The 26161-nt window shown below is 51.9% G+C and overlaps 1 protein-coding gene across 12 annotated transcripts in view; it reads right to left on the reverse strand.

Moving 5' to 3' along the window:
• Positions 1 to 25578, reverse strand: part of MAP4 (microtubule associated protein 4) — a 137711-nt gene extending 112133 nt beyond the window's left edge. For 3 of the 12 annotated variants that reach the window (XM_083186599.1, XM_083186605.1, XM_083186603.1), the window contains exons 1-2: positions 25101 to 25521; positions 6232 to 6274 (exon numbers count right to left, since the gene is read on the reverse strand). The gene's annotated coding sequence lies outside the window, so the exon portion shown is untranslated. Of the gene's footprint in view, positions 1 to 6231; positions 6275 to 25100 lie in introns of all 12 variants that reach the window. The other 9 variants (XM_083186600.1, XM_083186598.1, XM_083186602.1 and 6 more) reach the window with 5 other exon arrangements.
• Between the last annotated feature and the right edge of the window lie 583 nt (positions 25579 to 26161).

The raw sequence follows: 26161 nt of genomic DNA on the forward strand, positions 1-26161 counted from the left end.
TGCTGCAGTTTCCGGACCACCCAGCAGGTCCCACGTTTCAGGTCACCGGGTGAGTTCACCAATTGTCACATTTTCCAGAGCACAATAGTGATGCATTGTAAAGGGCTGGCGGACGTTTTGCCACATACCTCTGAACTGAAGCAACCAATTACAATGCCAATATTTTTTGCAAATCTATAGATCAAGAGCTCTAAAAAGGTGCATACACAGAACGATGTTGGAAACGAGCAGACATCTTTAACGATGGTTTAAAATCATTACTCGTATGTACACACGAAACAATTTGATCTTCCTGCATGCATGAAAGATCATAGACCAATGATAAGGATACATGTTCACTGACTAATTATTTGGGGAACAATAGCCAGGACCACTCTTACTTATGGATAATGGAAGTGTCGTAGCGGAGAAACCGCGCTGCTTCCGTGTCGCCGGACTGCCAACGTCTCTACCCAGAGGACAGGTAACTCTGAATTAGGAGGTAGTCTTGTGTATTAGGGTGGTCAGCCACATCTTCTGGACAGAAGAGAGGACCGGTTGCTGGATTATAGTTCTGTGTAGTCAGATAGAAATCAGTAACACTGGGGCAGTCACAGCTCCATGGTGACGGACACAGGCACATAGGAACCTGCGCACTACAGAGACTTCCCCATGCAAGAGCACGCCAACGGCAGGGGCCACACACGTCAGACACGGAGGCACAGGACAGGATGAATACGCAGCCCCACACGTCAGACAACGTGTTACGGAGGCACAGGACAGGATGAATACGCAGTCCCACACGTCAGACACAACGTGTTACGGAGGCACAGGACAGGATGAATACGCAGCCCCACACGTCAGACAACGCGTTACGGAGGCACAGGACAGGATGAATACGCAGTCCCACTCGTCAGACAACGCGTTACGGAGGCACAGGACAGGATGAATACGCAGCCCCACACGTCAGACAACGTGTTACGGAGGCACAGGACAGGATGAATACGCAGTCCCACACGTCAGACACAACGTGTTACGGAGGCACAGGACAGGATGAATACGCAGCCCCACACGTCAGACAACGTGTTACGGAGGCACAGGACAGGATAAATACGCAGCCCCACTCGTCAGACAACGCGTTACGGAGGCACAGGACAGGATGAATACGCAGTCCCACACGTCAGACACAACGTGTTACGGAGGCACAGGACAGGATGAATACGCAGTCCCACACGTCAGACAACAGGATGAATACGCAGTCCCACACGTCAGACAACGCGTTACGGAGGCACAGGACAGGATGAATACGCAGTCCCACACGTCAGACACAACGTGTTACGGAGGCACAGGACAGGATGAATACGCAGTCCCACTCGTCAGACAACGCGTTACGGAGGCACAGGACAGGATGAATACGCAGTCCCACACGTCAGACACAACGTGTTACGGAGGCACAGGACAGGATGAATACGCAGTCCCACTCGTCAGACAACGCGTTACGGAGGCACAGGACAGGATGAATACGCAGCCCCACACATCAGACAACGCGTTACGGAGGCACAGGACAGGATGAATACGCAGCCCCACACATCAGACACAACGTGTTACGGAGGCACAGGACAGGATGAATACGCAGCCCCACACGTCAGACAACGTGTTACGGAGGCACAGGACAGGATAAATACGCAGCCCCACTCGTCAGACACAACGTGTTACGGAGGCACAGGACAGGATGAATACGCAGCCCCACACGTCAGACAACGCGTTACGGAGGCACAGGACAGGATGAATACGCAGTCCCACACGTCAGACACAACGTGTTACGGAGGCACAGGACAGGATGAATACGCAGTCCCACACGTCAGACAACAGGATGAATACGCAGTCCCACACGTCAGACAACGCGTTACGGAGGCACAGGACAGGATGAATACGCAGCCCCACACGTCAGACACAACGCGTTACGGAGGCACAGGACAGGATGAATACGCAGCCCCACACGTCAGACACAACGCGTTACGGAGGCACAGGACAGGATGAATACGCAGCCCCACACGTCAGACACAACGTGTTACGGAGGTACAGGACAGGATGAATACGCAGTCCCACACGTCAGACACAACGTGTTACGGGGGTACAGGACAGGATGAATACGCAGTCCCACACGTCAGACACAACGCGTTACGGAGGCACAGGACAGGATGAATACGCAGTCCCACACGTCAGACACAACGCGTTACGGAGGTACAGGACAGGATGAATACGCAGCCCCACACGTCAGACACAACGCGTTACGGAGGCACAGGACAGGATGAATACGCAGCCCCACAAGTCAGACACAACGCGTTACGGAGGCACAGGACAGGATGAATACGCAGTCCCACACGTCAGACACAACGCGTTACGGAGGCACAGGACAGGATGAATACGCAGCCCCACACGTCAGACAACGCGTTACGGAGGCACAGGACAGGATGAATACGCAGCCCCACACATCAGACACAACGCGTTACGGAGGCACAGGACAGGATGAATACGCAGCCCCACACGTCAGACAACGTGTTACGGAGGCACAGGACAGGATGAATACGCAGCCCCACTCGTCAGACAACGCGTTACGGAGGCACAGGACAGGATGAATACGCAGTCCCACACGTCAGACACAACGTGTTACGGAGGCACAGGACAGGATGAATACGCAGTCCCACACGTCAGACAACAGGATGAATACGCAGTCCCACACGTCAGACAACGCGTTACGGAGGCACAGGACAGGATGAATACGCAGCCCCACACGTCAGACACAACGCGTTACGGAGGCACAGGACAGGATGAATACGCAGCCCCACACGTCAGACACAACGCGTTACGGAGGCACAGGACAGGATGAATACGCAGCCCCACACGTCAGACACAACGTGTTACGGAGGTACAGGACAGGATGAATACGCAGCCCCACACGTCAGACACAACGCGTTACGGAGGTACAGGACAGGATGAATACGCAGCCCCACACGTCAGACACAACGCGTTACGGAGGCACAGGACAGGATGAATACGCAGCCCCACAAGTCAGACACAACGCGTTACGGAGGCACAGGACAGGATGAATACGCAGTCCCACACGTCAGACACAACGCGTTACGGAGGCACAGGACAGGATGAATACGCAGCCCCACACGTCAGACAACGCGTTACGGAGGCACAGGACAGGATGAATACGCAGCCCCACACATCAGACACAACGCGTTACGGAGGCACAGGACAGGATGAATACGCAGCCCCACACGTCAGACACAACGCGTTACGGAGGCACAGGACAGGATGAATACGCAGTCCCACACGTCAGACACAACGCGTTACGGAGGTACAGGACAGGATGAATACGCAGCCCCACACGTCAGACAACGCGTTACGGAGGTACAGGACAGGATGAATACGCAGTCCCACACGTCAGACACAACGCGTTACGGAGGTACAGGACAGGATGAATACGCAGTCCCACACGTCAGACACAACGTGTTACGGAGGCACAGGACAGGATATATACGCAGCCCCACACGTCAGACACAACGCGTTACGGAGGCACAGGACAGGATGAATACGCAGCCCCACAAGTCAGACACAACGCGTTACGGAGGCACAGGACAGGATGAATACGCAGTCCCACACGTCAGACAACGTGTTACAGAGGCACAGGACAGGATGAATACGCAGCCCCACACATCAGACACAACGCGTTACGGAGGCACAGGACAGGATGAATACGCAGTCCCACACATCAGACACAACGCGTTACGGAGGCACAGGACAGGATGAATACGCAGTCCCACACGTCAGACACGGAGGCACAGGACAGGATGAATACGCAGTCCCACACGTCAGACACAACGCGTTACGGAGGTACAGGACAGGATGAATACGCAGTCCCACACGTCAGACAACGCGTTACGGAGGCACAGGACAGGATGAATACGCAGCCCCACACGTCAGACACGGAGGCACAGGACAGGATGAATACGCAGTCCCACACGTCAGACACAACGCGTTACGGAGGTACAGGACAGGATGAATACGCAGTCCCACACGTCAGACACAACGCGTTACGGAGGCACAGGACAGGATGAATACGCAGTCCCACACGTCAGACAGCGCGTTACGGAGGCACAGGACAGGATGAATACGCAGTCCCACACGTCAGACAGCGCGTTACGGAGGCACAGGACAGGATGAATACGCAGTCCCACACGTCCGCACATAAGTCCCAGGATAACTGCACATGGGTCTGCACACTGGATATCAGCACGGATGGATTACTAGCAGTAATGGGACCGATAACTACATTTCTAGAAGGATCACATTTTCAGGACCGCGTCAGACGTAATATATGAATAATTTAATTTAGAAGACCAGAGTGCGTATATCACATGAGGATACTTACTGGTTATTCTGACACCATCTCACATAAACCTTTATTTGCACAGATTAAAGAATAAATTATCAGTTTTAGTAATAAGGGATTGAGAATAATAGAATAGGGGAGAAATTACTGTGATCTTAAATGAACAGTTTGCGGAAACCGCGTCCTAATAAAGGGCGATATGTAAATTATTTCATTTTCACAACGCAACCAAAAATATCTAAACTAACACGTCCCCAAATACTGGAGGGCCCAGCGCCTGTATGCAGTTAGTGCCCCCGGACAGGCCTGTAACCACTCTGCAGGAATTAGCAGCTACATGACTGGGTAGGAATCTGTTTACACAAAGTCACTTTACACCTTCAGTTCCGTCGCTCAGAGGCCAAATGCAAACTCTGTATCAAAACACACAACTTCCACAACACACAGAGACAAAGACGCTTCCTGCTAATACAAGCAATACCCCGGGTCACTGCTTTCACACAGCACAATAACCTGGGTCCAACGTGGCTTGTTGCTGGGTCTACCTGTGGCTCGGCAGTGTGCATTTGGAAAAACCTGGGTCCAGCAACCTGAAATTCCGGCCTGGGTTAAAAGAAGGGTTTCACCCGGGTCGGACCCAGGGTGCTGGGCAGTGTAAATAGGTAACCCAGGTCCCGTTTACACTATAGGGAGGAGGCAGCGTCAGCTCCAAGCGCTGCCTTCTCCACCGCCTCCCGATGACGCACTGCTACCCCACCCCGTGTGACAGAGACCCGGCTTATTGCCAGGTCGCTGCGTGGAGCTTTAAAACAGAAATGCCAGGACAGACCCATGTCTAAATTCCAGGTACGACCCGGCATTTGCTATGTGAAAGGAAAAAAAAAAACAAAAAAAACTGGTGCTGTTACCAGGCAATTCAACCTGGGAAATTTTCGGGATTGAGAACGGGTGAGACCCGGGTTCAGGGCCCCAATGAGGGAGCCCATACCTCCCGACGGCAGCATCCTGCAGTCAGTCCGGATATTGGGCAGGGGGCACACACAGTCTCCGCTGCTCTCTGATCTATTATGCAGACAGCAGTGGAGCCGGGGAGGTGGTGAATGGACACCTGTGTCAAGCGGCTGGGGGCATCCTAGAGACTTTGCCAGGTGCTGAGCTTGCCCCCAGCAGGTCGGCTGGCATTGCGGGGGTCCCAGCTAGCAGATTTCCTGCCACTTGAACATCTCCAGGGGCCAGCCTCCGCCGTTGTCACCCGCCCAGCATTATGCCGGTTGGTGACGCCGATGTAAATATCGTCACACTTGGGTCAAGAAACCACATGTGCTTTGAGCAGACGCTGCCTCCTTCCTTTAGTGTAAACAGAACCCTCATCGCTCGACCCAGGTTACCCCTTTACACTACCAAGCAACCCCCGGTCCGAAAAACCCTTCTTTTAACCCAACTCGGAATACCGGGTTCCTGGAACTGGGTTTTTCCTTTTATGCCCTTTCACGCCACACAGGGACCTGGGTTATTTGTGCAGTATGAAAGCGGTATATGTGGCTCCAGTTCCCCAGGTGAGGGCCACATTCCCAGCCCTGCAATGTAACCTGCACACAGTACCATCAGCAATGTTACAGAGCCCCCAGACTTACGTTGTATAAACAGTAGTATGATACATGTACTGATGACTACGCTATGAAGTTACCCTCTCCATATAAGTGTGATCTTACACAATACGCAGGTATATTACACACACAGGCATGGGAAGTGTGATCTTACACAATACGCACAGTTCTATTACACACACAGGCATGGGAAGTGTGACCACACACAATAAGCACAGTTCTATTACACACACGGGACAATACCTGGACAATGGCGTTCGCTTGTTCTCACTTTCTTGCAGATTTCCTGGGGAAAAAAAAAAGGATATTGGATTACTCACAGCGGGACATAACTCACAGCAGCACGCACAGATATAGAACATACACTACAGAGTGTTTGCTGTCGGATGTCTGGAGCGTAACCACAGCATTGGTGCGGCTATTGTGAGCTACCCAGGAAGGAGACTTTACAAGCAAGTTACACAGCACACTAGTCTACTCCTCAGATACAGCATAGCTGGGGTTCTACCACACACCGGCCTACTGCACCTGCTCTGCAAACATACACCAAACACATGGCAGCGTGCAGTGACCAACAGTCTTCTAAGCAAGTCTGTTCTCCCAACTAAAGTCAATACAACCATTTGTCTGATAGCATGTGAGATAATACACAAAAAGAAAAAAGTTTGGTACCGTGTTAGCCAGTTGATAAGAAAAGTTTTATTGTTCCTCAGTGAGAAAAACAAAATAGCAATCTAGCAAATATGATACCTTTTAATGGCTAACAAAAATAAATGTTGTTAAAATGCAAGCTTTCGAGACTACTTAGGTCTCTTCCTCAGGCATGGTATAACAAGGTGTGTGAAGAAACACATATATATACACAGCAGAGTAGGAACAAGATGTGATAGATGGACATTCTTAAGATCAAAACAAAACAAAATAACAGAATAAGCTTGTAAATTGAGTCCTTAATTAGTTTGTAGATAAGTAGTGTGAAAGTTTTATTGTCTCTAAGTTGATGACAGACCAGAGTTATGGCCCCCACATACAGCACGATATTCAGGCATTTTCTGAGCGATTCTAACAAATCGCTCAGAAAATGCCTGAAGATGCATGTAAATCGCTGTGTATATAGCCCACACAGCGATTTACATGCGCGCACCCGCCGTTCTGAATCTGTCCAAGATTCTGAATCTGTCCAAGATTCAGAACGGACGGGCTGTACAATACAGAGCAGTCGCTCAGAAAGCTCCTGCTCATCTCCCGCATGTGTGGCTGCGGGCAGATGAGCAGGGCCGAGCGACTGCGGACGTCGCAGACCCGCCGCACCCCGCGCCGCAGAACCCGCCGCCGCCACCCCTGACCCCCCTCCCCCACCAGCTGTAGCACCCATCGCCACCCCCACCTCACCTCTCGGCGGCAGCGGGGCGGCAGCGCGGCGGACATGTAAAAAAAAAAGGTGAAGACCAGATGCAGTTTAATAAAATACTAAAAACTCTGTGTTTGTGTTTTTATTAAATAAAACATTTAAAAGCAGTGTTTGTTGTTTTATTTTAATATTTCCTTTACATTGGGGCTATAGGTACCGGCGGGCCTTTAATGCCCCACATGCTGGTACCTGTGGTTCTCCCAAGTGCCAGCATGTGGGGCAGGCTTGCTGGGACCTGTAGTCCTACTGTAAAAGACAATATTACTGTTAAATAAGCTATCAACCCTGCACCCACCGCCCAGGGGTGCAGGGGATAGCCCCGGGCTGCAGCCCAGGCCTGGGGTGCCCTGGAGAGGGGGGACCCCCTTATTTGGGGGGTCCCCACCTCCCCAAAAACTCCCGGCCTGGGCTGACTAGTTAGGGTGGGTAATGCTTTGGCCACGGGACACCATCAAGCGTGTCCCCTGGCTATGGCATTACACCCCCTGCTAGTGGAGCCTGGTGCTGGTCTCCAAAATATGGGGGACCCCTATTCATTTTGTCCCCCGTATTTTGGAAACCAGGGCCAGCTCAAGAGCCTGGTGCTGGTCCCCAAAATCCGGGGGACCCCACGCACTTTGTCCTCTGGATTTTGGGAACCAGGACCACTCAAAAAGCCCGGGGCTGGTCATGCCTGGGGGGGGGACCCCATGCCATTTTTTTTTACAAAATTATTGTCTGTATGACAGAGGATGAGACGCTGGACCCCGGACTTGGTAAGTATTTTTTTGTCAGCTCCCACTGTACCACCAACGTTTAATAGTTTAACCACTAGCCACCATGATTTAATTTTTTTTTTGGGGGGGGGGGGTAGCATATTAGGGGAGGTGAAAGAATACTTATTAAAGAAGACATTAGTTATGTGCTAGATGTGTTCAGTAATAATAACATTTTTGTGATGAAGTGCAGTGTTTTTACTTCACTTTCTGTGACAGATTTGAAATCTCCCGTGCTGAATCTCCCATTATGAATCTCTGACACAAATCTCTCTGTATGTGGCTCATTGTCTGAAATGAGTCACAAGAGTGAAATCTCTTGTGCTGAATCTCCCGTTATGTATCTCTGGCACACATCTCTGCGTATGTAGGGCCCTTTAGAGCTCCGATGCCCTCACTCTCTCTGGGCCAGATTCCTCAGATGTTGTAGTGGGCCATAAATCCCTCGGATAGATTCAGTCCTGTGTTAAGGGTGTCAAACGTTGTCATTAATTTGTATTCCCAGACCCTCCTGTCCCTTTGTGATTTGAAATTTCCTTTTAGTATAATCACTTTCATATGATCCTGATTGTGTCCTGGGCTGCAGAAATGTTTGGCCACAGGAAAGTGTGTCTTTTTTTCCTACACAGATAATACACAGGGATGGGAGCGGCAGAGGCCACTTTGCAGTAGGAAATTTAGCTATAAAGCAAGAAGTGCAGGAGTAAACATTGCAACAATACACAGAGCATAGGTTGCCTGCACATGGCTTTGCAACAGGTGGATAACTGAAGGGGTGGGGGCTGCAGGCTTAACCCTTTCAGTGCCAACGCTGCTGTGAGGGCCTCAAAAAAATCTGCTAAAAAATGCCAGCGTTGCTCAGAGCGACGGTTCTTTTTTTGAGTGCAATGTATAAGTAAACTTCAATGAACCGACTTGTCTGTATTTGTTTTATACCAGAAGAACAGTCGCTGTGAGCGACGCTGGCATTATTATTGGCTATCTTGAAGACCTTTCATAGCAACGCTGGCACCCAAAGGGTCATCACTACATGCAGTAAATCTCCACTGGTCGTTAATGTAGAGAAGACAGATAGATATATTGCACACACTTTATCCCATCCTTATACCCCACAGCACATAATATCTGCCAGAGTTTGCATGTTCGCTGATGGTAGAAAGGACAATGGTCTGCAGAGGACGCCAGGGCCGGGCCTAGATCATGCTGTGCCCACACTCGTCATACAGGACTATGTAGGGAACACGTTGCTTAGCGGGCGGCCGGCTTGATACAAACTGTTTCCATAGAATTAATGAAGCAGCGTTTCAAATCCCAACACAAAAGACGTCTCATTCGCAGCAGCAGCAGCGGAGACTCTGCACTCAGACGGCTTTTGTGTGAGAAATAGTTTCAGCATTGCACAATCCCAGTGACTTCATCCAGCACACAGCGCGGACACCCCATCCCTGTGCCCCATATACACATCCAGCACACAGAGCGGACACCCCATCCCTGTGCCCCATATACACATCCAGCACACAGAGCGGACACCCCATCCCTGTGCCCCATACACATCCAGCACACAGAGCGGACACCCCATCCCTGTGCCCCATATACACATCCAGCACACAGAGCGGACACCCCATCCCTGTGCCCCATATACACATCCAGAACACAGAGCGGACACCCCATCCCTGTGCCCCATATACACATCCAGCACACAGAGCGGACACCCCATCCCTGTGCCCCATACACATCCAGCACACAGAGCGGGCACCCCATATACACATCCAGCACACAGAGCGGACACCCCATCCCTGTGCCCCATATACACATCCAGCACACAGAGCGGACACCCCATCCCTGTGCCCCATACACATCCAGCACACAGAGCGGACATCCCATCCCTGTGCCCCATACACATCCAGCACACAGAGCGGACACCCCATCCCTGTGCCCCATATACACATCCAGCACACAGAGCGGACACCCCATCCCTGTGCCCCATATACACATCCAGCACACAGAGCAGACATCCCATCCCTGTGCCCCATATACACATCCAGCACACAGAGCAGACATCCCATCCCTGTGCCCCATACACATCCAGCACACAGAGCAGACACCCCATCCCTGTGCCCCATATACACATCCAGCACACAGAGCGGACACCCCATCCCTGTGCCCCATATACACATCCAGCACACAGAGCGGACACCCCATCCCTGTGCCCCATATACACATCCAGCACACAGAGCAGACATCCCATCCCTGTGCCCCATATACACATCCAGCACACAGAGCAGACACCCCATCCCTGTGCCCCATACACATCCAGCACACAGAGCGGACACCCCATCCCTGTGCCCCATATACACATCCAGCACACAGAGCGGACACCCCATCTCTGTGCCCCATATACATCCAGCACACAGAGCAGACACCCCATCCCTGTGCCCCATATACACATCCAGCACACAGAGCGGACACCCCATCCCTGTGCCCCATATACACATCCAGCACACAGAGCGGACACCCCATCCCTGTGCCCCATATACACATCCAGCACACAGAGCAGACACCCCATCCCTGTGCCCCATATACACATCCAGCACACAGAGCGGACACCCCATCCCTGTGCCCCATATACACATCCAGCACACAGAGCAGACACCTCACCCGTGCCCCATATACATCCAGCACACAGATAGGGCACCCCATCCCTGTGCCCCATATACACATCCAGCACACAGAGCGGACACCCCATCCCTGTGCCCCATACACACATCCAGCACAGAGGGGACACCCCATCCCTGTGCCCCATACACACATCCAGCACAGAGGGGACACCCCATCCCTGTGCCCCATAAACACATCCAGCACACAGAGCAGACTCCCCATCCCTGTGCCCCATACACATCCAGCACAGAGGGGACACCCCATCCCTGTGCCCCATATACACATCCAGCACACAGAGCGGGCACCCCATCCCTGTGCCCCATACACATCCAGCACAGAGGGGACACCCCATCCCTGTGCCCCATATACACATCCAGCACACAGAGCGGACACCCCATCCCTGAGCCCCATATACACATCCAGCACACAGAGCGGACACCCCATCCCTTTGCCCCATACACATCCAGCACACAGAGCAGACATCCCATCCCTGTGCCCCATATACATCCAGCACACAGAGCAGACACCTCACCCGTGCCCCATATACACATCCAGCACACAGATAGGGCACCCCATCCCTGTGCCCCATATACACATCCAGCACACAGAGCGGACACCCCATCCCTGTGCCCCATACACACATCCAGCACAGAGGGGACACCCCATCCCTGTGCCCCATACACACATCCAGCACAGAGGGGACACCCCATCACTGTGCCCCATACACACATCCAGCACACAGAGCGGACACCCCATCCCTGTGCCCCATACACACATCCAGCACAGAGGGGACACCCCATCCCTGTGCCCCATAAACACATCCAGCACACAGAGCAGACTCCCCATCCCTGTGCCCCATACACATCCAGCACAGAGGGGACACCCCATCCCTGTGCCCCATATACACATCCAGCACACAGAGCGGGCACCCCATCCCTGTGCCCCATATACACATCCAGCACACAGAGCGGACACCCCATCCCTTTGCCCCATACACATCCAGCACACAGAGCGGACACCCCATCCCTGTGCCCCATATACACATCCAGCACAGAGGGGACACCCCATCCCTGTGCCCCATATACACATCCAGCACACAGAGCAGACTCCCCATCCCTGTGCCCCATACATATCCAGCACAGAGGGGACACCCCATCCCTGTGCCCCATATACACATCCAGCACACAGAGCGGACACACCATCCCTGTGCCCCATACACATCCAGCACACAGACCTCATCCCTGTACATATCCAGCACACAGACCTCATCCCTGTACCCCATATATACACATCCAGCACACAGTGCAGACACCTCATCCCTGTGCCCCATATACACATCCAGCACACAGAGCGGACACCCCATCCCTGTGCCCCATATACATCCAGCACACAGAGCAGACACCTCACCCGTGCCCCATATACACATCCAGCACACAGATAGGGCACCCCATCCCTGTGCCCCATATACACATCCAGCACACAGAGCGGACACCCCATCCCTGTGCCCCATACACACATCCAGCACAGAGGGGACACCCCATCCCTGTGCCCCATACACACATCCAGCACAGAGGGGACACCCCATCACTGTGCCCCATATACACATCCAGCACAGAGCGGACACCCCATCCCTGTGCCCCATATACACATCCAGCACACAGAGCAGACTCCCCATCCCTGTGCCCCATACATATCCAGCACAGAGGGGACACCCCATCCCTGTGCCCCATATACACATCCAGCACACAGAGCGGACACACCATCCCTGTGCCCCATACACATCCAGCACACAGAGCAGACACCCCATCCCTGTGCTCCATATACACATCCAGCACACAGACCTCATCCCTGTACATATCCAGCACACAGACCTCATCCCTGTACATATCCAGCACACAGACCTCATCCCTGTACCCCATATATACACATCCAGCACACAGTGCAGACACCTCATCCCTGTGCCCCATATACACATCCAGCACACAGACCTCATCCCTGTGCCCCATATACACATCCAGCACACAGACCTCATCCCTGTGCCCCATATATACACATCCAGCACTCCGGCTATATATCACCCTCATCAGTGTAGGGGCAGCCCGAGCAGTGGGACGAGCTGTAGGCCTCAGCGTGGCTGTCACATTGGTGACATAATGCTACAATGAAAGTGTTACTGTGACATGTAGGACAGCCTTCCGCCTCCCAACTGCAGTCCCGTCACAGAAATGTCAGGAATGTCAGAGAAGTGCAGGCCGGAGCACGGGTGGGTCTCTGCAGTCACTTCCAGAAGCGCGTGAGAATGTGCAGTCTCTGCAGAGGAGAATGTATACAGCGGCTGGACCCATATACAGTGTGCGGAGGGGTCACACTAACCCGGGCGTGTCAGGGAGAGGACAGAGATGCCTTGTGTTCCCGCCAACCACTACCAGGACACCCATGTCTGGTGGAGTGCTGCAGGTACCCTACCGAAGCCACCACTAGATTGTCAGCTCACATGACCTAGGTGTGCAGAGAGCAGAGTCACCTCCTGACGCTTCTCTGCTGGACCTTCCAGCAACATAGATGACACAGCCATTAGGTAGACAATGGGAAGGTCGACATGCATTTTTCATGGTCCCAAATGTTGACAGTCGACATGGACTCCATCCAAGTGTACAATACACTTAGCATACTCGTTTATTCTCCCACCACGCTCTAGTGGATGAATGAAAAAATGAATACATGTCGACATTTTGACTGTCAAACTAATGCTTGCGTCAACCTCCAACCCTGTCGTCCTATTTCAGTTCGACCTTTAGTGGTCGACTCAATTTATGTTGACTTAATTAGGGTCAACTTAGTGACCATATCCCGCTGGAAACACCGGTCTCTGCCTGAAGGTGCTAAGCTGATGGCGTTGTACAGAGGAAGGCGAGAAGCCAGGACTGCCGGATCCTGGTCCTGCGGCACAGCAGCGACACCCGTGCAATCACCTGATCCACTAATCCACGAGCACCATTACTTATAGTCACCCTACGCAAATAGCGCCATGGCTCAGACGCCAGCTATGTGTAACTACCCGGCTGACGCAGGGCCAGGAGGAAGGTTTAGCACTGTACCAGCCCATACGTGGGAAGGAAGACAGGAAGGTACACAGCAGGCTGCGGTCAGCACACAGCAGCAGGTTTTGGCTCTTCCAGCAGCTTTCCAGTAATTGCTGTGCTGGAGGAGAGGAGGCCTCATATACTGTATACACTATTCAGCTTACAAACACTTACGGACTGAACGAGACAAGTCTGTCACACTCCAGCGCACACTGGGTGTAATCGTATCAAAGGCTGCTCGGTGCCAACACTTCCGCTGTGTGCTCTACACATCACAACACGCACAGGCGCCTATGCTGAAGGTTACTTTAGGAACAGGATGACGGAATCAGACCAAAGTCCCCTATCCCACAGCCATGGCCTATGGCCTCTCCGTACAGACAATGCTTGTGTTGTTACTATGTTATCAGTCATTCATGTGTCGTCACAAGGGGTCTGCAGCGCCGGACACGGCACAAACATCAAGTATTAGGTCAACAATGGGAAGGTCTAAAGGGCCACGTGAGTTTTCACCTTTTTGTCCCTAATGACACCGTCCACATGGATACGCATCCCCTGCCATGGCTGGCTGTGCTCGCCATACTTCAGGCATGGTGCCGTAGTGGATGGTAGGGCAGGAAGTACTGTACCACCTGTCGGCACCAATACAGTGAAAAAACCAACTCATGTCAACCTTTTGACTGTTCTTTCCATTGTCGACCTAGCGCTTGTCAACAATCCGACCTTAGCCACGTCAACCTAAAGACTACAGACCTTCAGTGGTCTACCCAAATGCATGCCGACCGAGATCGGATCGACCCAATGACCATATCCCTTAAGGCCCCCATACACCAACTCTGTTTGGGCCGATTTCACATGTTCCCGACAGAACAGGCCGAGAAATCGTCCCAAATCTGGGTAGTGTAATGCCCCCTCCGGTCCGATGCTTGGTTCCTTGAGTCGGCGGCACGGAACAAGGGTCCTAAGCCATCCATCACAAGTTACTGGGTCGCTTCCAACCTTGTGATAGGCTGGGCATAAATCTGCTGTGGGAAATCACAGTGGTGTATGCCCAGCACAGGTTCTCAGACTCGGTTCTCAGGACCCCACACAGGGCATGTTTTGCAGGTCTCACAGAATCACAAGTGAAATAATTACCTCCCCCTGTGTATCTTTTAAAATGTGTCAGTCAGTAATGAGTGCACCTGTGACCTGGGAAACATGAACTGTGTGGGATCCTGAGGACCGAGTTTGATAACTACTGCCGTAGCTTTTATTTCTGTTACCCTATTTTCTATGTAACCATTGCAGAACACTGCTGAACCCAGAGGTTCGTGATGCTAATCATGGTATCATGGAAAACAACAGTATATGATCAGGAAACCCCCAAGAGCAAGCAAACAATTCATAGGGTTGTATCAACTACTGTATGATTCAGACTGTCCGATCGTCCCGACAGCCGCAATCTCAGCCGTTTTGTCTGATCAGACAGTAATTTTGACAGTTGGAATTCAATGTTCCGGGCGTCGAGTGTTGGAAAATTCCACCGATCAGCGAAAAAGACAGCAAATTGTTGAAAAACTTCTGAATTTGACAATTCCGACAAACACTCACCTTTTTGTCCCTTACCGGTCTGCCAGTACTGGCGTTACAGAGCGCCCACTGGCTGTAGACTCTGCCACTTACACCTGGGTGTTTGGTATAGCTGCTGCAGCACTGCTTTGCTGGGGACTATGGCTTCGGACCAGCACTAGAGGGAAGCAGGCAGAGTCCAGCACAGATCAGGTGGGATAGGTATTAGAGTGTTAAGGTGCATACATATGGATAGATTTGACAAAAGATCTGGGCGTTCCCGACCGATTGAAACGACCAATCGCTCAAATCGTTCCGTGTGTATGAACGATATATCGGACGATGCGCGTACCCGCCGGTCGTTGGTAGAGGTCGCTGATCTTTCCTGCATGCAGAAAGATCAGCGACCAATCGTTAACGATGTGTACCAATCATTTCATGTGTATGCACGATGAACGATTTGGTAAGGCTGATTGACTGGCTCAATCTCCCTCCACCATCGTTAAAGATCAATCCTTCATGTGTAATCTGTTGTTCAATCGTTCATCATTTGTCACCAATCGTTTGTGCAGGAGGTTCAGAGGATTTTTTTAACAAGATTGAATCGTTGGCCAAATCTATCCGTATGTACGCACCTTTAGTTCTTATCGGTAGATCGCAGGATTACAGCCGGCAATAGATGCAACACATGATCCAGTAAGTAGAACGTGCTTACAGACCATATACGTAGGCCGGAGGACTGCTGCACCCAGGGGATACACTGCTATATGCAGAATATGGCCTAATATGTACACGGCGCAACAGCCATCTAAACAAGTGATTACGTTAGGCCAAAACCAGCCTCCAAACAAGAATCATTTATATAAGCTCATGGGATACTGCCGCAATTCCTGGGGTGCTGGACAGAACCCAAATTCCTGTATCCATGATAAACCAGCAGATGTACCAGTACACCACCCTTACCCATCACCCGGACCGGGTAACGCTGAGAAGCCACAGCATAATCTGCCACCAGTAAGCATTAGAGAGGTCACTGAGCCCCCATACCCCAACGCATTACTATAATGATTGTGCGCCTGCCATCTGCAGCATTACAGAAGACTGTTTATCTATGCGGCCTCCGGAAGACTGGGAGCCGCGTAAGTGTTTATACAAGCAAAGTATTGTACAATCACCGTGTCCAGGCTACACATCCTGCCGGTGAGCGCTGGGTCCCGTAACCAGCCTGCCCCAAAACAAACGGGAACTAAAAGCAAAGTGATGTTCTCAGTATAGGACACTGAACAGTCCCGGCCCGCGTGGTCCTTAATCCGGCCCTGGCTAAGGGCCCAGCTTTCCTCTCTGCCTGTCAGACAAGCCAACATGGAGTTAATGTCTATCAGTGACACGAGGTGCGTGGCACAGGACCCCACGAATGGAAGGATAGACTGGTGGCACGAGATCTCAGTAACAGACTACACAAGAGCCTCTGCGTCCTATGGTCACAGTGAATGGAAAATCAGCGTCACTTAAGCCCCATACACACCAGAGGATATCGTTCACGATATTGCTCAGAAAGGGACCGAGGTTGAGAGACACTGGCCTAGGGTATACACAATATTGTTAACAAGATTGATGTCTTCTGAACATGCAGGTTAATGCGGCTCTAAAGCCAAACCACCGGCCTGTTCAGTGGGTCCCAGTAATGTCACCGAACAATATCAGTGTGCACACCATATATGTATGGGGCTTTACACCTGCACTACCAGAGGCTTCTAGGGCCATTCTGCAACCATCCAGGGCCACATTAAGGGACATAGGGCTGAAAGTGATGAAGGGCCCATAAGGGAAGTGGAGGAAGTGTGTCCTGTGCTGTGGTCCTACACTACCAACCCCAATGTCTCCCTGAATACGGACACACAGCATTATATTGTGAGAGCGCCAGGTTGAGGAGGCCTGGTGCCGTACTATCTCCCACAGCAACCTGTGCCTCCCATCCCACAGAACTGCACAGGAGAACGTGCCGTGTCTGCAGACAGGTGTCGCGGTGATGCTACGCAGCGCATCACTAGCAACTGACATCTTGACACATCCCAGCATGCCCTGCTATTTGACCATGTTGCAGGGCATGCTGGGATGTGTAGTTGAACAACAGCTAGAGGGCCAGAGGTTCCCCATCCCTGCATAAAACTAACTGTGTTCCCATGTGCAGCCCAATACCATCCTGCTGCCACTCCCCGGAGTCAGCGCCAACCAGTGGCCTACTGCGGGCGCATCTAAGTGCAGCTGCATTCACTGGACAGATTCAGCAATTAGACAAAAGGTGGTATCCAGTGTGGGCCAGCTCACCAGCATCCTGCGTGGACAGTGGACTACATTTACCAGCATCCTGAGTGGACCATTGACTACATTTACCAGCATTCTGCGTGGACAGTGGACTTGGGTGGACTACATTAACCAGCATCCTGTGTGGACAGTGGACGGACTACATTTACCAGCATCCTGCGTGGACAGTGGACTTGGGTGGACTACATTAACCAGCATCCTGTGTGGACAGTGGACGGACTACATTTACCAGCATCCTGCGTGGACAGTGGACTACATTTGGGAGCCTCTCTGTACAATCACTGTTCTGTTCATTGCCCATGGCAGAGATCACTTCCTGTCACCTCTCCCCAACTGCCCCTAACCTTCTCTGCTCCCAATAGTCACCTCCTCATGCATAAAAACTAATCCCCTCCAGAGATGTATTCCAAGACAGCAGGCAGAGGGTTAAATGCACGTCTTAGTAAATCGAGAGAAGCTAGAATTAGATCCGGTGCATCTCCCCTGTACCTGACTGAACACAGCCACCTATAGAGGCCAGATACATTACAGCGAGGGGAATGTGCTGGGATATCACCAAGCCAGGCAGTGTGGGGAACATATGGAACACTGATTCCCTTACAATGCAGATACTGTAGCAATACTTCCAATGAGCATACTGTGCCGCTGCTGGTATCTGACCTCGGCCTTATCTGTGGGAGTATTATACGACAGTGACGTACCGTGCACTGGAACTGGCTTCCAATGTGATACAATGAGAAGGTAAAAACCCACAGAGGCCGACGCAGTACACCGTGCGATAAGATAACGGTGGGATAGGGGCAGCTGGTACATGGCATAAAATATCACCTACAAACCAGTACAATACACAGTACTACCCACCATGGTCTGCATCTTGTGTATAGGGAAAACCATGCTGCACGGCATGTGGGGCAGATGTAACATGTGCTGAGTTAGATTTGGATAGGTATTTTGTTTCTGTGCAGGGTAAATACCGGCTGCAATTTAGATTTCAGTTGGAACACAACTCACTTAAATCTAAAAGTGCCCATACACCAAGCCGATTGCGACCAATCGGGCCATGAAATCGGCCCAGTTTGATGTCCCCTAAGATCCGATGTGCATCGGACCCGAGCAGGTGGTCGGACCAGCAGCATCCAACCAAGCAGCATGGGGCGGGCAGCGGGGTTCTGACTCCCTGCGGCGCTGGTCAGCGGGTCTGGCGGATGGGAACTGAATCTCAGCCAATCAGAGTCCGGCCAGTGTTATAAAATTCAGCAGCGCTTCCCGTGCCGACACCGCTATTCACTAAGTTCCCATCCGCCAGACCCACTGACCAGCGGCACAGAGGGACCCCACCTCCCGGGGAGCTGCCGGGCAAACTGGTCCGGCTGACCCAGTGTATGGGGGCCTTAACTCTCTGCACGTTACATCTGCCCCGCCCCCCTGCAGTGCAACATTTTTTTTGCGCATTAGAGAAGTGGTTCCCAAACTGTGCGCCTAGGCTCCCTGGGATGCCTCGGGACACTTGCAGGGGTGCCTCGGGTTAATCGCCCAGGACCAATTCAAATTATTTATGATCAATTATTTCTGGACAAAACCAGTGCTGGTGGCTGCCAATCATAAAATGTGTACAATCAGAACCAAATCCTGCCCTTTACCACATAACTGACCCTAAGAAGCACATATAAACACAATCAACTTCATTTGATATATATTTTTTGGGGTCTAGGGGTGCCTTGGAAAAATTCTGATACTCTAGGGTGCCGTGATTAGAAAAAGATTGGGAACCCCTGCATTAGAGTAAAGCCCCATACACAACTGTAAGACACTGTGAAAGATATCGCTAGGAAAGGGGCTTCTGAGTGATATCTTTCCCCATATCGCCTCGGGTGAACACTCAATATCATTAGTGATTTACACTCACCATTAACGATCATGTATGTCTGCTGACCGTGCAGGTCAATTTGGCAATCTAGCCTAACCCCCTGCCTGATTAGCTGGTCCCAGTGATGTCATTGAACAATATCAGCAGGCTGCGGCCTATATAGGCAACTAGATCGGCGTCAGTATGTATGGGGTTACAGATTCTGTTTTTGAGATCCTTACTGAATTACCCCCCAATACGTAAACCACCGAAGGTATAATGGTACCCAGTGATGCCGCAGTAATGATCAGAGACTGGCTCTGCCAGCTGCACGATGGTAAGCAGGATCCATTTGTATTTTGTTCAGCGCCAACGTTCCTGGATGACTGGGGTATGTGGGTACAATGCGCAGGACAAGTAGGCTGGCAGCACAGGCCAACTTACCAATGTAGCTGCGTACAGTCTGATAACTATCTGTGACATGTACAAGGGGCAACACCTATGGGGCAGGAATGTAGCACAATAGGAACGCAGATGTTTTTTTTAGCATTGCATTTGTTGGAAATGCAATTTTATAAGAGCATTCATACATTTATAACATCACTGTGCGATGAAACGCATGACCCCCAAACCCACCCCCTCCTCTAACAGCAGAAATATACACACTGGGATCCTCTGATGTAATGTCACAGCTACCCCCCCCCCCCCCCCCTCTCCTGCCCAGCGCTGCAGGGAGACAACAGCCAATGCATCCCAGACAGAATGAACAGAAGGGCAGCCACGCCTGGAGACGGAAGCTGTGTGTCATCGGCCAGACCATCAAACATTCAGTCATTCTTCTGCTCGGGCCAAAAAGTCTCTAAACCGTTATGATCTGCATCTCGTTTCCTGAGATCACACCCAGCGGCTCTATGCATCACCAATAAATATCTGCAGCTCCGTGCCGTGCATTAGCGGGACACCCAGCCCCCCCAAAACAGCAGCAATATCGGGACTGACGCAACTGCGCCCATTTGAGAACCAGCAGAACTTCCTCCGCCATTGTCACAAGTTGTTTCGAATGTGTCCCGCAAAAGGCAACAGACCCCCACTGCAGTCATTTATAAAGGGGAAGCTCATCACGAATACAGCAAAAAGTTTCCTTAACTCCATGGATGTGGTTTTATTTAAGGGTTCTAATCCCCCTTGTACATTTCTCCGCCCTTTATTACAGGAGCGCTGTAATTATATCATCAATCTTTCATGTGTAATCCAGGAGAAATACCTGCGCACACGTCTGTACTTTCAAAGTCTTAGACAAAAGCCGAGCGGTGAAGCTGCCGATTACCCAGGGTCCTGCTCCTCCCCGGAGATAATCCGGTACAAGTGTCACACTCACCTCGGGAGGGAGACATACAGAATAAGTGATGTGTAATATAGGCATTGCCGGAATGCCGGCCAGTACTGGAATCACACAAATATAATAGCAGCGGTTTAGCGTACACGCCCAGCTTCAGAAGAGGCGACGACGGATGCTTAATATTAGCAGGCGAGGATGAGCCAATACCCCAATTACTGTCCTATTTAGGAAGCAATGTTAGGACCCCCCCCCAGCCCCACACAGACAGAGCTCTCTCTATGAACGCCGGCATGGCGCAGAAGTACAGCAGAGAGAAGTGCACATAAAAACAGATCCTTTCTGCGGATACCGCCAGCTTTAACCGCACTGCGCCAAACTGACGCTAACCGAACAAAACATCCGTATCACGTACAATATTCAAGAACTTATTCCCAGTTTAATAGTAAATGCAGCAAGTTAGTTAAAGTGGAAAACATGTCGACAAGGCGTAAGTACTCCTAACCGGGTCATATCCGATATCCCCACACAGTGCACGTTTTCCAGGTCACCCGGCAGGTGCACCCATTACTCAGTGACACATTTTTGAAAGATCCGCAGGTGGCGCTAATTATTTCACTTGTGATTCTGTGAGGAGACCTGAAAAACATCCTCCGTGTGGGGTCCAGAGGACAGAGTTTGAGAACCTGTGCATCCGCCATTATATATATATTCAGCAATGTCTCCGTCACTGAGAATTCTACACCCTATAATAATTTGTACCAGGCGCATCACAATGACTGGCGGGATAACTGCTGTGACATCTCCACTGAATTAGTAATGGGAGCAGGATTGCCAGATGCCTGTCCTCATATCCCCTTACAGAGGATGGCTCCTGGATTCCCCCTAATACGCTTATGAAGATGTCACAGGGGATAATCATCCCTGCATCCAGTACGGAGGAGGTAACGAGGACACCGGCGAGGATTCTGTCCACAGTGGCTGCGATACACCTGGCCAGAGGCACCGCGCTGGTCTCATCAGAAACATCCGCCAATATATAACATCATGCCCAATACTTGTCCAAGGTCTGGCTGGTAACACCGTCCATGGGCTCAGTCCCGAGCACCATCCGTGTAGAGTTTATATAGGTTTCCTCTCACCACCCTTACTGTAGTAGGAAGTGCAAGCTCTGACACCTAAACCTCACCTTCAGCTGTGTGTTACCTAATGACCTCTCAGACCTACACACACTGATCACAGTGATTTGCTGGAGCATAGTTTACTGATCACATGTGCAGTGAGTCAATGAGGATGACGGTAATATAAAGGATTACACTAGTCCAGTGGTAGCCAACCCTAGCCCTCGAGAGCTACCGACAGTTCACATTTTCCAGACAACCTAGCTGCTGCACAGCTGCACTCATTAATCACTGACACATTTTAAAAGCTCCACAGATGGAGCTAATTAGCTCACTTGTGATTCTGTGAGGAGACCTGCAAAACATGCACTGTTGGTAGCTCTCGAGGACTAGGGTTGGCTACCCCAGCACTAGTCCAACCACATTGCTGAATATTCAGGTTACGATGGTGTCATTGCGGTATAAATGTGGGGCAGAACTGGGGTACAGCTAAAACCTTTGTAGTGCTGCATGCATCCTCACAAGGTCCCCACCAAAATGACATGGCAACTATATTTAGGACAGGGGTCGTCAATGTGGCACTCCAGCTGCCATGAAACTAGGCATCCCAGCATGCCTTGCCACAGTTTGAGTATGTCACAATAGCAAATCTGTGGCAGTGCTGGGATGTGTAGTTCCACAGCAGCTGCACTGTCACAGGCTGCTTACCGATGACTTAGAATTTGGCTGCATGCAGGCTGAGCCTACCTTACAGCCAGTCATACGCGTAATCAGAGGCTAAACCAGTGACAGAGAACCGGAAGAGCTTACAGTCTGAACGGAGAAGGGATAGAAGGTTGGAATAAGCAGAAGAACAGCACAAAAGTATAACAGATTCTATGCACAAATGTCCCATTAGGGGAGTCATCTTCTTCCAACCAGTTACATATGGTGGGGGCCCCCAGTAAGCCAAATAAGGCCCCTCATTACTCACAGCGCTAGGGACAAGAAGCAACACACACAAACTCCATATACTACTGCACAATAACCTCACCCTTTCCAAACTGTTCCTCAGCCAATAGGCTACTTGCATTAATAACAGTGACATCACCCTTCAGCAGCGTAATACTGCCACAGCTTAGTCACACACTACATATGCAGCAGTAACCGTTTCAATGCACCCTATGTACCAAATACAACTTCGTTCTTATACTGGAAGCCTGCGAGCAGGGCCCTCCTACCTCTATGTATGTCTGATATTATCCAGTCTTGTTTTAGCATTGTTTGTACTCAATCATAAAGCATAATAGTATCCTATCCCTGCACAGAGCCAGCCATACACAGCACTTCTGTCCTATCCCTGCACAGCGCCAGCCACACACAGCACTTCTGTCCTATCCCTGCACAGAGCCAGCCACGCACAGCACTTCTGTGCTCTCTATCCCTGCACAGAGCCAGCAACACACAGCACTACTGTCATATCCCTGCACAGAGCCAGCCATACACAGCACTCCTGTCCTATCCCTGCACAGAGCCAGCCATGCACAGCACTCCTGTCCTATCCCTGCACAGAGCCAGCAACACACAGCACTACGGTCCTCTATCCCTGCACAGGGATTCAGTACTGAATCCCGGCGGTCGGGATCCCGGCGTTCAGAATCCCGACGCCGGAATGCCGACAAGTGGGGGGGGGGGACGTGGATCGCCCCCCCCCCCCTTGCGGGCTCGCTACGCTCGGCACACTAATTTATTCTCCCTCCAGGGGTGTCGTGGACACCCACGGAGGGAGAATGTGTCGGGATTTCGGCGGTCGGGATTCCGTCGTCGAGATTTTAACAGCATCCCCTGCAGTGCCAGCCATACACAGCACTTCTGTCCTCAATCCCTGCACAGAGCCAGAAATACACAGCACTTCTGTCCTCAATCCCTGCACAGAGCCAGCCATACACAGCACTTCTGTCCTCAATCCCTGCACAGAGCCAGCCATACACAGCACTTCTGTCCTCAATCCCTGCACAGAGCCAGCCATACACAGCACTTCTGTCCTCTATCCCTGCACAGAGCCAGCCATACACAGCACTTCTGTCCTCTATCCCTGCACAGAGCCAGCCATACACAGCACTTCTGTCCTCTATCCCTGCACAGAGCCAGCCATACACAGCACTTCTGTCCTCCATCCCTGCACAGAGCCAGCCATACACAGCACTTCTGTCCTATCCCTGCACAGAGCCAGCCATACACAGCACTTCTGTCCTATCCCTGCACAGAGCCAGCCATACACAGCACTTCTGTCCTATCCCTGCACAGAGCCAGCCATACACAGCACTTCTGTCCTATCCCTGCACAGAGCCAGCCATACACAGCACTTCTGTCCTATCCCTGCACAGAGCCAGCCATACACAGCACTCCTGTCCTAGAGGGGTATGGGCACAGTATGGAGACTGGGGAGAGGGGGGGTATTGGCACAGTATGGAGGCTGGGGAGGGGGGGCAGTCTGTGGCACAGTATGGAGGCTGGGGAGAGGGGGTATGGGCACAGTGGCACACTATGAAGGCTGGGGAGAGGGGGGGTATGGGCACAGTATGGAGGCTGGGGAGAGGGGGTGGGGCAACCAGTGGCAAACTATGGAGGCTGAGGAGAGGGGGTGTTGGCACAGTATGGAGGCTGAGGAGAGGGGGTGTTGGCACAGTATGGAGGCTGAGGAGAGGGGGTGTTGGCACAGTATGGAGGCTGAGGAGAGGGGGTGTTGGCACAGTATGGAGGCTGAGGAGAGGGGGGATATGGGCACAGTATTAGGGGGGCAGTCAGGGGCACACTATGGAGGCTGGGGAGGGGGGTATGGGCACAGAATGGAGGAAGAAGGGGGGCATACAATGATGGAGGCAGAGGGGGTGGGGCAGTAAGTGACAGTGTGGAGGCTGAGAGGGAGCTGGAGGCTGAGGGGAGGTAGGGAGGAGGCTGAGCACAGACAGAACACCCAGCAGTGAGGAGGGTGCGCACCCGTCCCCGCCATTACAGGCCCAGCAGTTTCTCCCCCCGCGTCTTACCCGTGCACCCGGCGTCTCCTCGGTCGGGAAGGTGACGGAAGTGATTGCGGTAAATCTCGGTTCCTCGCACGGCCGCCGCTACAGCCAACACACTGCACACCAGGCCGGCAACTCCCCCCAAACTCTATGACAGACGGAGCCTGCGGCCAATCACGTGTCGCATGCACATGCCGGGCCGGGCGTCTAACCAATGGCTAGGACCGAAGTGTCTATGGGCGGGACTAGGCGTAGAACGGTGTCTACCCAAAGTCCAATCAGCAAACAAGGACGGCTCTGGATGCAGCAGCTGGGAAAGAGGCGGGATTTGAAAAAAAAAAAAAGGCTGTTAACTGACAGGAAGCTGCAGCCAATCAGCGATTAGTGTGATGGCGCCTTCAGAGGGGAGCGGCGGCGGTTGGGTCGGGGCTCTGTCTGCCTCCTATAAATAGAGTGTCAGGCGGGAGTCCGCCGGAATCGGATGGAGCGGGGCAGTGACCGGGGCTGGGCGGTGTGTACGTAGTTACGCTGTGGCCGTCCAGCTACTTTACTTACTAGTCTACGCTAAATTCTGGCCATCCAATCAGTGTTAGGGTGCGGCAATGATGGACAGACACCCAGCCAATGAGATTGCAGCTAAAGGGCATGGCAGCTGACGCAGTGCTGCTTCCCAGCAATCCTTGCTTCCCTCAGTATATAATGTGGTACCCCCCATCACTGAGCAGAGCATTCCCCAATACTATGTGCCTCTCCCAGCATTCTCTGTGCCCCATATTATCTATATATACACCCATGTGACACTCCCAGCATTCCCTGTGCCCCTCATCAGCTATATATATATATATATATATATATACATACATACAGGGCTATTTTTCAGCAGGCTCCAGCGGGTATGGGTGAAAACCGGACAAGGACAAAACCCCCGGACCGCTGGACCGGACATCAAACTCTGCATTTTGTAGCTTGTAGCCTCCGGTCCGGGGGGGGGGGGGGGCTGGGCTGCCTGTGACACCTGTCACCAGGTAGAGGAGGAGGGGTAGAATGAAGCCTCCCTGTATGGTCCGGGCATGTAGCAAAAACCG

Source organism: Crinia signifera, chromosome 5, assembly GCF_055691185.1.
Source record: "Crinia signifera chromosome 5, ASM5569118v1, whole genome shotgun sequence".
In the NCBI taxonomy this organism is placed as follows: domain Eukaryota; kingdom Metazoa; phylum Chordata; class Amphibia; order Anura; family Myobatrachidae; genus Crinia; species Crinia signifera.